General features: G+C 35.8%; 1 protein-coding gene across 2 annotated transcripts in view; it reads left to right on the top strand.

The window, feature by feature from the left end:
* Positions 1 to 2,792: 2,792 nt before the first annotated feature.
* LOC125658923 (serine/arginine repetitive matrix protein 1-like) overlaps positions 2,793 to 12,581 on the top strand; it is a 29,572-nt gene continuing 19,783 nt past the window's right edge. The window contains exon 1 of one of the 2 annotated variants that reach the window (XM_048890379.2): positions 2,793 to 2,903. The gene's annotated coding sequence lies outside the window, so the exon portion shown is untranslated. The remainder of the gene's footprint in view (positions 2,904 to 12,581) is intronic. The other variant, XM_048890380.2, reaches the window with a different exon arrangement.

Here is a 12,581-nt window from a genome sequence, read left to right as displayed (position 1 = left end):
GCCGTTTGTTGTTGTTTTCATTCTTACATATATTTGTATTACTACGCGCCATTTCAAAAACGTTGATCTCAGATCAAGCTTTTTGATGGGAGAAACTATTTGTTTTTCTATCTTAAAAACATAATTAAATGATAAGAAATAAAACTTATAATTCTTTGTTTGATGCATGTATCAAACGAAACATTGGACGGGAAACTTTTTCATCAATGCACTACGCGCATTGATGAAGTTTTCCGTCCAATGTTTCGTTTGATACATGCATCAAACAAAGAATTATAAGTTTCATTTCTTAAGTAGAAGAAGATATGTCGCAGCTTGATTATGACTGATACTACCTTAAGAAAGCTCTACAACTCGTGGCTTATTAAAACACCCTGCATAAGCTTGCGTTACGCTCCAATACTCGTGTCCTTTAGAATCAGTTTCCCTGATTGTATAAATAACCAGAACCAGAATGTTTGATAACCATCATTCAGTTGGACACGAAAAGGTCTTGATGATATAATATTTAGTTGTATTATGCTATAGAGTGCGTGATGACTTCAACTACAATACCCAGGTACGTAGCATTGGTTTGCAAAGTGGGAGACCAGTCGTGGTTGAAGTTGACTTCACAATTGCTTAAGAATTATGACAAAGGTGAAAAACCAGCACCCACGGGGATGGAAATGGGTGGTTTCTCATTTACTCGATTACTTTGAATAATTCATCAATTCCTTACCATTTGATACTACTATAAACAAGAGGCCCATGGGCCACATCGCTCACCTGAGTCACCTTGGCCCATATCTCAAGACTTTCCATATATATTTTCATGTAAAACCTTAGTCCCTATTATGGCCCCAACCTACCCCTGGAAGCCATGATATTTGCAAACTTGAATCTACACTATGTCAGAAAGCTAAATTCATGTAAATGTCAACTTCTTTGGCACAGTGGTTCTTGAGAAGAAGATTTTTAAAGATTTTCCCTATATTTGTATGCAAAACTTTGATCCCTTATTGTGGCCCCATCCTACCCCCGGTGGTCATAATTTGAACAAACTTGAATCTGCACTAAGTCAGAAAGCTTTCATGTAAATATCAGCTTTTCTGGCTCAGTGGTTCTTGAGAAGATTTTTCAAGATTTTCCCTATATATTTGTATGTAAAACTTTGATCCCCTATTGTGGCCCCATCCTACCCCCGGGGGTCATGATTTGAACAAACTTAAATCTGCACTATGTTAGGAAGCTTTCATGTAAATATCAGCTTTTCTGGCTCATTTTCCACGCATCTTGAGAACGCATCTTGAGAAGATTTTTAAAGATTTTCCCTATATATTTGTATGCAAAACTTTGATCCCCCCTTGTGGCCCCATTCTATCCCTGGGGGCCATGATTTGAACAAACTTGAATCTTCACTATGTCAGAAAGCTTTCATGTAAATATCAGCTTTTCTGGCTCAGTTGTTCTTGAGAAGATTTTTCAAGATTTTCCCTACATGTATATATTTCTATGTAAAACTTTGATCCCCAATTGTGGCCCCATCCAACCCCTGGGGGCCATGATTTGAACAAACTTGAATCTGCATTATGTTAGAAAGCTTTCATGTAAATATCAGCTTTTCTGATTTATCCTACATATTAGTATGTAAAACTTTGATCCCCTGTTGTGGTCCCATCCAACCCCTGGGGGGCCATGATTTGAACAAACTTGAATCTGCACTATGTCAGAAAGCTTTCATGTAAATTTCAGCTTTTCTGGCCCAGTGTTCTTGAGAAGAAGATTTTTAAATGACCCCACCCTATTTTTGCATTTTTGTGATTATCTCCGCTTTGAAAGGAACTTGGCCTTTCATTTGAACAAAGTTGAAAGCCCGTCACCCAAGGATGCTTTGTGGCAAGTTTGGTTGAAATTGGTCCAACGGTTCTTGAGAAGAAGTCGAAAATGTGAAAAGTTTACGACGACGACAGACAACGGACAAATTTTGATCAGAAAAGCTCACTTGAGCCTTTGGCTCAGGTGAGCTAAAAATTGAGGAATCACTTAATTTATCTTTATTTGCATGAAAATTAGCCTTTCCTCTGGTTCTACGTGCCTGACATACCCATCACTATTCAGAATTATGTAACCAGGCTTGGATTTCTCGAAAAAATCTCAAACTTAAGTTCGAGAAATCCAAGCCAGAAAATATCTAAGACAGATACGTACTGCTGTCTCTTGTGATAAATACAGTATGTTACACAGAAATAAATGTTTCTCGCACCATAAAATAAGTCTGCAGCACTATTTTAAAAAGAAAGTTAACGGTGCTAGAATTGCTATGTTTACATTGTAATTTACAAACAACTATTGACCTGTGTGCATTCTCGACGAGAATCAAACAACCATCATCCAGAGTACGTGTAGGTCTTTGATAAACCAAACGAAGTAACGAAAATCAATTTCATTTCGTTTTAAACACAATTTGGAGAAAAAAATTAAGCTTTCCGGCGAATTTGAACATATAGGACATAAGCGCATGACAATGAATGTGGGATCGATACCGGGTATTTGACAATTTCGTTTATATTGACAATTGTAATGAAAAAATCGACGTGTAAGCCTGAAAACTTAGAAACCTTACAGCCACTCATCATTATTTGCCAGTCCACTTTCAATTCTTCGTCAAACGCAAATAAGTCATTCAATGCGATCAATTTTCATATTCATGAGGACAGGTAAAAAAAAATCCATAGCGATTCTATTCTTCAAGCAGGATTGCGTGTTAGCATACAAGAATAAAAAGCGGCATTTCCATATACTATTGATTTGAGTTGTAAAAACAAGAAAAGGCATTGGGGTAACGTCCCATAGCAGGACTGGAAAGAAAGAGACAGACTGGAATTTATCTTTAGTACGAGATGTAGCGATACCTGAAAATCGTAAGTAGTAATAACCTTGCAGGTTGATATTTTCCCTCTAAAATTACACGTGATGTCAATTTCCATGTACTCTTTTTGAATTTGATAGACACCAATTTTAACTCACACCAGTTTGTAACATTAAAACAATTTGATTTTTTAAACCAATACAGATACATGATACTCATAAACATATACATTGTAATTTACTCAGTTTACTCGTCTTGTCGGAAAACTGTTTTCATTTAGTTTTGAATACACAGTGTATATAGCTGGCGATGCCAGTCTTATATTCTCTGTTGTAGCATACAGCGCAAAAACTACAATGAAAATAAGACCATATTCACGTTCATTTTATTTTGCATGGATATGGGATTTCTAGCATTCTACAACGCAGGTGTGTACGACGCCATGATGTTGATTATTCTCCTGAATCAGCAAGATTAATTTTGAAATCTATTACTTTAAAACAGATCAATTTGACTCAGAATATTGTATATCGGTGGCTACTTGCTCTACACTATTAACCATAGTACATAACAAATCCAATATGTTCACACATTAAATACATAGAAATATTAATTTCCATCATCCAAATAAATCGCTGAATATGTTTTCATGGATGTTGTGGCCTGACGCAACAGTTAGTAAATGTATTAATTTGAAGCTGTCAATGCCAAACATGAAAATGAATTTTTAAAAAGCAGGTTTTTTTTTTTTTTTTTAGTAATCTACAGTCTACGCTACATTCACCGTTGACTTACAGGGTTTATGGACCTCCGACTTGATTTTGTGTTCAAGTCATCAAAAATCATAGAAATACCACTCTAACTATAAGTAATAATTAAACTGAAGTAACGATTATGTAAAAACATCCCACTTTTTAAAGTAATGGACATTCTGATACATGCATGTACAACATTTGGGATTTTATCTTAATCGATCTGAAGCTCATTTCAAGCACTTTATAGGAAATGAATTTCATTTTTGAATACTAGTATATATGAGGATATGGACTGTGGCGCTTCACGCAGGCATACGTGTGCATCAGCGCTTCATGATAAGTATGCTGGCATGAAACGTTGCCGTTTATACCCTTATGTATCTCAAGATACGGTTGTTGTTGTTTTTTTTAAATATTTACATTCTACTGTCGGAATTCCCAGACGTACTATTTTTATATATATATATCAAAATACATAGTACGCCCATTGTTCACAACTGCAGGGCATTCATGAGGAAATGGTTATCAGTACAATTTGAAAGGATATTCTGAAATATTTACATTACCAGTGTTTTTACCGTTGATATCGCTATTGTTGCTTTGTGAAATATCGTGTAGTATATAAACACAACATACCTTTTTTAAAAAGCTAATAAAGGATCAGGGGTGTTTAAGAATAAATTGAACAATGTACAAGGATGTCCGGAGTTATGTGAAATGCAAAACAAAATATCAAGTTTAGTGACTTTTCAATGTCATACAAGGAGTTCTTCAGGGTGAAGTTTTGTCTCCTCTACTTTTTTTTTATTATATCCAAACAATTTTTAAAAATCCTTTATCATATTTGATAAATGTCGGGAAATTAATCTTCAAGAAATATATTGTTGTAAATGACAAATGACATGGCTTTTTTCTGATTCTCCTGATAGTTTACAAAAACTGCTTGATGTACTTTATTAATATTTGTAACGATCTGCACATGTAAATAAAACTAAAATGGTAGTATTTAGGAAATCTGGATGGCTTAACCAAAATATTAAATGCTATCATAATGATGATGATGTAAAAGTTATATATATCAACCAGTTTACTTTCATATACAAATTTAGTATCTTTTTTAAATGTCAGACTTAGCTTCTCAAGGGTTGAACTATATGTTTAAAGTTTTGAAAATCATAAAAAATTCTTATGTAGGTACATGTACCTCATTTTATTCAAAGGAAAATGCGCATTATAAGTCTCGGTGGAGTTATTTGAATCAGAGAATTGCACAATGAAACATATTTACCAAGATATGCTTAAAGGAATTGTAACATATCCCTGAATATGATATACTAGCGGGAAAAAGAACTGTGTAGTTTAGTAATTTTAATTATAGATTCATATAAAAATGTTACGTTGTTTATGCATATCATTATTTAATATAATGCATTGTCTTTCAATTCAAACATCAATTCCGTGGGGATCCGGATTAGAATAGGTCCTCAGTATCCCCTTGCTTGTCGTAAGAGGCGACTAAATGGAGCGGTCCTTCGGATGAGATCACAAAAACCGAGGCCCTGTGTCACAGCAGTTTTTGTTGTTGTTTAAAGTCCCTCTCGAATTTTTTTTCACTCATGTGGAGACGTAACCATTGCCGGTGAAGGCTGTAAAATCTAGGCCTATATTCGGCGTTGACGGCCTTTGAGCAAGGAGGGATTTCATATCGTGCCACACCTGCTGTGACATGGGGCCTCGGGTTTTGTGGTCTCATCTGAAGGACCACCCCTTTAGTAGCCTCTTACGACAAGCAAGGGGTACTGAGGACCTATTCTAACCCGGATCCCCATGAGAAAACTTTGGTACTGTCAGTATATTACAAATACAAAACTATTATTAAACATTTTTAAAGAAAATGATAACTGCTTATTTTCAACAACAGTGTGATGCCTTTTTCATCATCTTGTATAGATATCTAACAAATCAGCTGTGTATGCAGTCTTAATGAAAGTTATACCAGCCAAGTATATTAATGATTTACTCAAACTCCTAGAGAGCAATGATTATGTATTGTTTGTTATTTGGAGGTGGAAGATGAGTACCATCTTATTTTGGAATGTTTATTTTATGATGTGTATAGAAATATTAAGAGTTACTGTTGGTATAGGCCAAATATGTATAAACTTATATACAGACAAAAGAGAATCAATGAATTAAGTAACATAAGAAAATTTCCATACAAAGCCTGTCAACCAATGTTTTATGCCTTGCAATACAAATTAAAACATCGAACAAAATATTAATACATGTACAGATATTACAAAGCAAACATGTGTAAAAAGTTAGCAAAAATAGAGAGGAAATGTTTCACGTTGAGAACGAATTCTCTCTATGATAGTTCTTTTGATTGTTTTTTCTATTGATTACATAGAAATACAGTTGATTAAATTTATGAATATAAGGAATTGTGTAATAATACCTTGAAACGTTGTTTTACACATACATCCATTCAACGAAATTCATCATCAATCTCGTTCTACATTCTCTTGGTATACTTGGTTATTCCTGTTTCCATAGGTAATCTTGTATCACCATTTCTAAATTTACCAAACAAATTCAAATGTGTGGGTTTTTTTTCATGTAATCTACATGTATATACGTACCTGATTTTCAATATAGACTTTGTTTGAAAACCTTTCCTTTGAGGAATTGTACACATCACTTGTCTAACTTCGTTTGAATTCATCATACAAAATGGGGAAAACTTTTAATGTTAAGTAAAGTCCCATTCAGTGGCTGTTCAGTCTGCCATATGTACGATTATTAAGCAATTCGTAATCGGAATTGTTGTATTAATGTTTCGAGAACAAAATCTTAGTCCGCTGCGTAATTTGGCCCAAAAGAAAACCATACTTACATTATGAGCAATAAGATATCTTCCTAGTTCGCCATACACAGTAATCTACTCCGGATACAGTTAACTCATATCCAAAGTTCAATATAACCGATGTTAAACTATAGAAATGATGTTACTGGGTTGGTTGGTTATTTGTTTTACGTCCTGTCCAGAATTTTTGACTCATATTGAAACATCACCAGTTGTAGGTGATGTACCACAAATATAAACCTATGCTTAGCGCTTACTGCTTTTAGCAGTAAGGGTTCTTTAACGTGCAGAAGCCTGTCACGACACGGGACCTCCGTTTTTAATGTCATATCCGAAAGACCCGTGCTTCTCACTTCTAAATGCCGAGCATTTGACGAAAGACCTTACATATTAAGTTTGACGCGGCCATGGCACAAGCGGGACTGGAACTCACGACCTCCCGGTTACGAAGTGAACGCTCTACCACTGAGCTACTGCGAGCGGTTTGGATTCATTTTTGTACGTCAGTATAACAGGCAGTACAATATAAGAGACTTCAATATAAGTGGAGTAGACTGTTCCATTTACTTAGAAGATATAGGGCTCGATGCGGATGTGACCGGTCGTCAGGGGATGTTTACTCCTCCTAGACACCTGATCCCACCTCTGGTGTGTCCAGGGGTTCGTGTTTAACCAACTCTCTACTTTGTATTACTGATAGGAGTTATTAGATTGATCACTTTTCGTTATATTAATTTTTCATTGAGCTTGTATCTCTGCTGCTGGACAAACTGTCCCCAAGGATACTTCTCGATATACAGAAATGTATATTCTTCCATGAATATAAACATTAACGATACAATACTGGCTGACACGTCGCCCAGTATAAAAAGGTGTCACTGTGGAGTATATAAGGAGCACAGACTCTAACAGATTGGTTGGTGTCCCTCGGATTAATCTTCGAGATATCAAAGATTTGTCATATGTACAGTATACAATTGTCATATTGTCAGATTTGGTACAGAAACAAAAATTCTTATACCCAAATTAAAGATAATGTTTTTGATGATTCCTTTTCAGATCAAAATGTTCTGTAAAATAATTGTAAAAAAAAAATTCATTTAGTTGTAATCTAACAATCGGTATGAAACACGTCAGACAGCATTTGACCCAATGATAGGTTGTATTGACGAACTAGATCGTTATAACGACCATAGAATTTGCGAAATGCTGACTTCAATTGAGATTGTTGGAACCCCTTTACCATCAACTTGTTTGTCAGTAGCTTACCTCGATTTAAAAACTGACTATACGCAGAACAAGCTCTTGCATATCGAATCAGTTGAGATATATAAACACCATATGCAGGTGATAATGGAATATTGCTACACAAATATGGGAAGTTGACGATGGAGAAGCTGAAATCATCCCGTTTGTCATACAGTTGAGTTGTCAGTTTGCCGTTAATGTCTACTTTCAATAAAATATCTAAGTATGAAGCAGAAGTGGACGACTCTGTGGTGTTTCAAATAAGATTTCAAATAAATAATGGTGGTAACCAACTTCTTTACAAACATTTCAATTCACCGGACCACTCCATATTGTCCATGAAGGTCAGGATCTTGGAAAAAATTTACCATCAAACAAACAATCCAACATTAAGTACCCCTTTTCGTAGACAACAAGAAGGTCACTGGATCAGGACTCTGGGTAATACATTTCCATATGGATTCAATGATAATGTATATGATTTAAAACTTATACGGTACCCATTTTGATGCACCAGATGCGCATTTCGACAAATAATGTCTCTTCAGTGATGCTCAACCGAAATTTTTGAAATCCGAAATAACAATATACTTGTTAGAGCTATTTTAGGGGAAAATAGAGTGTAGAGACCCTCGGTGACTAACAGTCCACCAGCAGAGGCCTCGACCCAGGGGTCATAATGTAAAACTTATACGGTGCCAATTTTGATGCACCAGATGCGCATTTCGACAAATAATGTCTCTTCAGATGTTGGGAATTTGACTAGTTCACAAGGAAATAAAGTCAATGTGATGGGACTCTTTCCAAATACTCAAAGACGGAAACGCAGTCATGGACATCATTCATATAGAAGACCAAGTATAAATGATGTCACATTTGATTAACTTTTACCTTACGTCAACAGACAATTAGGTCCACATCATATTCGCACAAAACTATTCCATTGAGAGTTTTATAAACATTATTTAAAGAAGTCTATACTTGGACTTTTAAACACCTGAATATAGACTGAACTCACTTCCGAATCGTGCCGCCAATTCCTTAAACTCAAGTTTACAAACAAAGGAATAAATGCGGTAAACATACATGTAAGCAACATTCTTCGTCATTAAAGAATTAAGTCGTGTATTCCAACTTATTTCAAGTTCAAGTCTACACTCTGTATTTCCTACAAATATATTTATACTATTGCATCGAATCTTTTTAATTATAAACAAACTTTGCATGGACCGTCTCATACTTAATCCACCTACGTGTTCTTCGTCTTCTTTCAACTATAGTCCAGCTGGACATGTCATTACTGGTGATGTTGATATAGTTGAAAATGAGGACCTCAAATCACTTATTCTAAAAGGTCCTAAATACAGAGAATCTTGGTCTTTCAATTCGCGACAGAACTTCATCTCTATTATGAATTATGTCGAAGGTTATGCAGACGGTGGGCTAAATATGAAAAAGAAGAACTTGATACATTGTCAGAATGGATTAAAAGTATAAGAGGAATATTAAAATCCCGCATTAGACACATTAAAGCAAAATTACGTACCATCTATCCTTCTGTCTTTAGTAAACCATAGATTACATGAGGAATATGTTTTGGTTCCAGCTGACAAAGCTGTTAACAACATTGTCTTTGTTTGTAAGGATCATTATTACAACTTTATTCTAAACGAACTTAGCATTAATTCCACTTTTGGTAATCGTATTTATACCACAACTGCCCTTTCAAAAGATGAAATTCTTCAAAACCATGCTTCAGTTTTACACACATTTAATATCCCAGTTAATGGGTCGGATGAAGATGAGTTACCGTACCTATACTGTATTCCCAACCTTCATAAAACCCCATACAAACAAAGATACATTGCTGGATAACAGCTGTGAAGGAGAAACTTCAAACGTACTGGACATGTACACCAGAAGTGGTGTAAATCAAATTTGGTATCTAAAAAAAAAAGAACTTTTAGTAGATCGCAAAATTTTTCTCAAATCAAGAACATTACAACCTATGACTTTTCAACATTTTATACGACCATTCCTCACAATGAATTAAAGACTAGACTTTTTGACATCATAGACAGTTGCTTCTTCAACAAAAATGAAAAACGAAAATATTCATAGCTAGTGATCAGTCATCCAAAAATTACTTTGTTAAACACCACTCTGATTCCACGCACAAGTACTCTGAAGTTGAAATAAAAAAAAATATGCTGGAGTTCCTCATTGACAATATATTCGTAGTCTTTGTTGATCAGGACTTCCAACAGTCTGTTGGAATTTCGATGGACACGAATTGTGTTCCTTTGTTAATTGACCTATTTTTATATTCCTATGAAGCAGAATTTATTCAGAAACTTCTACGTGAGAAGAAAAACCATTTTGCTGTAGCCTTCAATGCGACAGTTAGATATATCGATGACGTATTATCTATTAGCAATAATAATTTTCATTCCTATGTCGATTCGATATATACCAGTGAACTCGAAGTAAAAGACACCACAGAGTCATCAATTTCTGCTTCATACTTAGATATTTTATTGAAAGTAGATATTAACTGTAAATTTTATGACAATCGGGATGATTTTAGTTTCTCCATCATTAACTTTCCATATTTACGAAGCGTTATTCCATTATCACCTGCATATTGTGTTTATATCCCTCAACTAATTCGATACGCAAGAACTTGTTCTGCGTATGGTCAGTTTTTTAATCAAGGCAGGCTACTGACAAACAAGTTGCTGGTGCAGGGGTTTCAACAGTCTTGTTTAAAGTCAGCATATTGCAAATTCTACGGTCGTTACATGTATAATGATCTAGTTTGCCACTACAACCTATCATTGGGTCAAATGCCGTCTGACGTGTTTCATACCGATTGTTAGGCCGTTCTTGGCACATTGATTTTGACTACGGATAACTCCGTTTACCTGATCAAGATATAAGGCTCACGGCGGGTGTGACCGGTCGACAGAGGATGCTTACTTCTCCTAGACACCTGATGCCACCTCTGGTGTGTCCAGAGGTCCGTGTTTGTCCAACTCTCAATTTGGTATTACTGATAGGAGTGATGAGATTGATCACTTTTCGTTATTTTCACCTTTTATTGTTTGTGGCGTCCCGTCGAAATTTTTCACTAATATTGAGACGTCACCACCTGTCGGTGAAGTACCACTAGCCTATGCCCTGTGCCCAGGACCTTAGCAGTGAGAGTTGTTTAACGTGCTAATGCATGCAGCGACACGAGACCTCCGTTTTAAGATCATATCCGAAAGACCCGTGATTCTTACTTCTAGATCCTGAGCGTTTGGCAAAGGAGCAATCACTACCTATGTTTGCGTATTAGGTGTGACGCGTCCATGACACGAGCGGAGCTCGAATTCACGACCTCCCGGTCACGAGGTGAACGCACTACCAACGAGGTATCGCGACCTATTCATGTGCTTATGTGTAGAAATGTGACGAAAACGAATAGTTATCACGTTTATATTTTGCTAATATTCTTATGTTTTTTAACTTAGTTATTGTACTTTCAACTTTTAAATTCGCCAATGAATGAATATATATCTATAATAGTGATCAATCTCATAACTCCTATAGGAGTTTTACGAATAGGCTTACTTTTACAATATGGCATTTAATCAGGGAGGGATGCTTATCATGCCCCACCTGTTTCAACACGGGGCCTCGTTTTTTCTGGTCTCATCCAAAGGCCACCCCATTTAGTCGCCTCTTACAACAAGTAAGGTGCACTGAGGACCTATTCTAACACGGATCCCCACGGGGTACGGCATTTAGAACAAGTACATGTCAAATGCTTATATCGATAATGTACAGTAAATTCTAGTATACCAGGGAGTAATCGATTTTTGTGGGGGTCACTTTTCATGTTTCCAGCGTTTCAAACCTGTATTTCTAGATCTGCTTCTTTAAGTCCAGCTTTTCAAGATATTTATGCGTTCACTTGATCAAAACATAAGACTCACGGCGGGTGTGACCGGTGTACAGGGGATGCTTACTCCTCCTAAGCATCTGATCCGAGCTCTGACATGTCCAGGGGTCCGTGTTTGCTCAACTCTTTATTTTGTATTTCTTGTGGGAGTTATGAGATTGGTCACTATTCGTTATCTTCATCTTTCATGTGTAGGTGTAATTCAAACTTGGTGTGTCATGAATTTGTGAAAAAATGGGGAAACACTAAATCAAGGAAAAGTGAGTTACCACAAATATTATTGATTCTACAGTGTATAGTGATATACATGTATACAATATACACATCACGTTTTCACATTTAGACCTATAGTTTCAACAGGAAAGAGAGGGGCACAGGGACATAGCATTGTTTTTAAAATTAGGGGAGCTATGACAAAATATATCTCGACAAGCCTATCCCCCTAACTTTTTGGTCTAGTATAGAGCTGCTGTCCAAAGGTATGTACGTGTGGGTGGGGGTTGCTTTGTTCCAGAAACCCAAGATGTAATATATCGAGAACTTTTAAATGTTCAGGGCTGATGACACATTACTTAGAAATGTCACGATAAATTGAGTTCGTCTGCTTACATTGAGTGTGCTGTAATACACTCGTGACATACAGTAAAGCTTAAAACCACTTTATTTTAATGGCAATTTTCTGGTTCCTTTTATGCATTTCTCAGCTCGTCATTCGCAGTTAACAAAATTACATTGCAAATCGATAAATTTAACTTAATTAAAAGTCAAAACGAGTAGTACATTGCGAAAGTGTCGAAAAAAAATGTAGAAATAATAAGAGTTGCTAAAGAGTTTACAATATTCTATTATTGAACATAATTGTCGGGTTTTGGTGTTTTACTGAAGCAGTCTGTATATTCATTTCGGTCCAATTTC

This window comes from Ostrea edulis, chromosome 9, assembly GCF_947568905.1.
Source record: "Ostrea edulis chromosome 9, xbOstEdul1.1, whole genome shotgun sequence".
NCBI lineage: Eukaryota > Metazoa > Mollusca > Bivalvia > Ostreida > Ostreidae > Ostrea > Ostrea edulis.
This window is presented reverse-complemented; position numbering and strand designations above follow the sequence as displayed.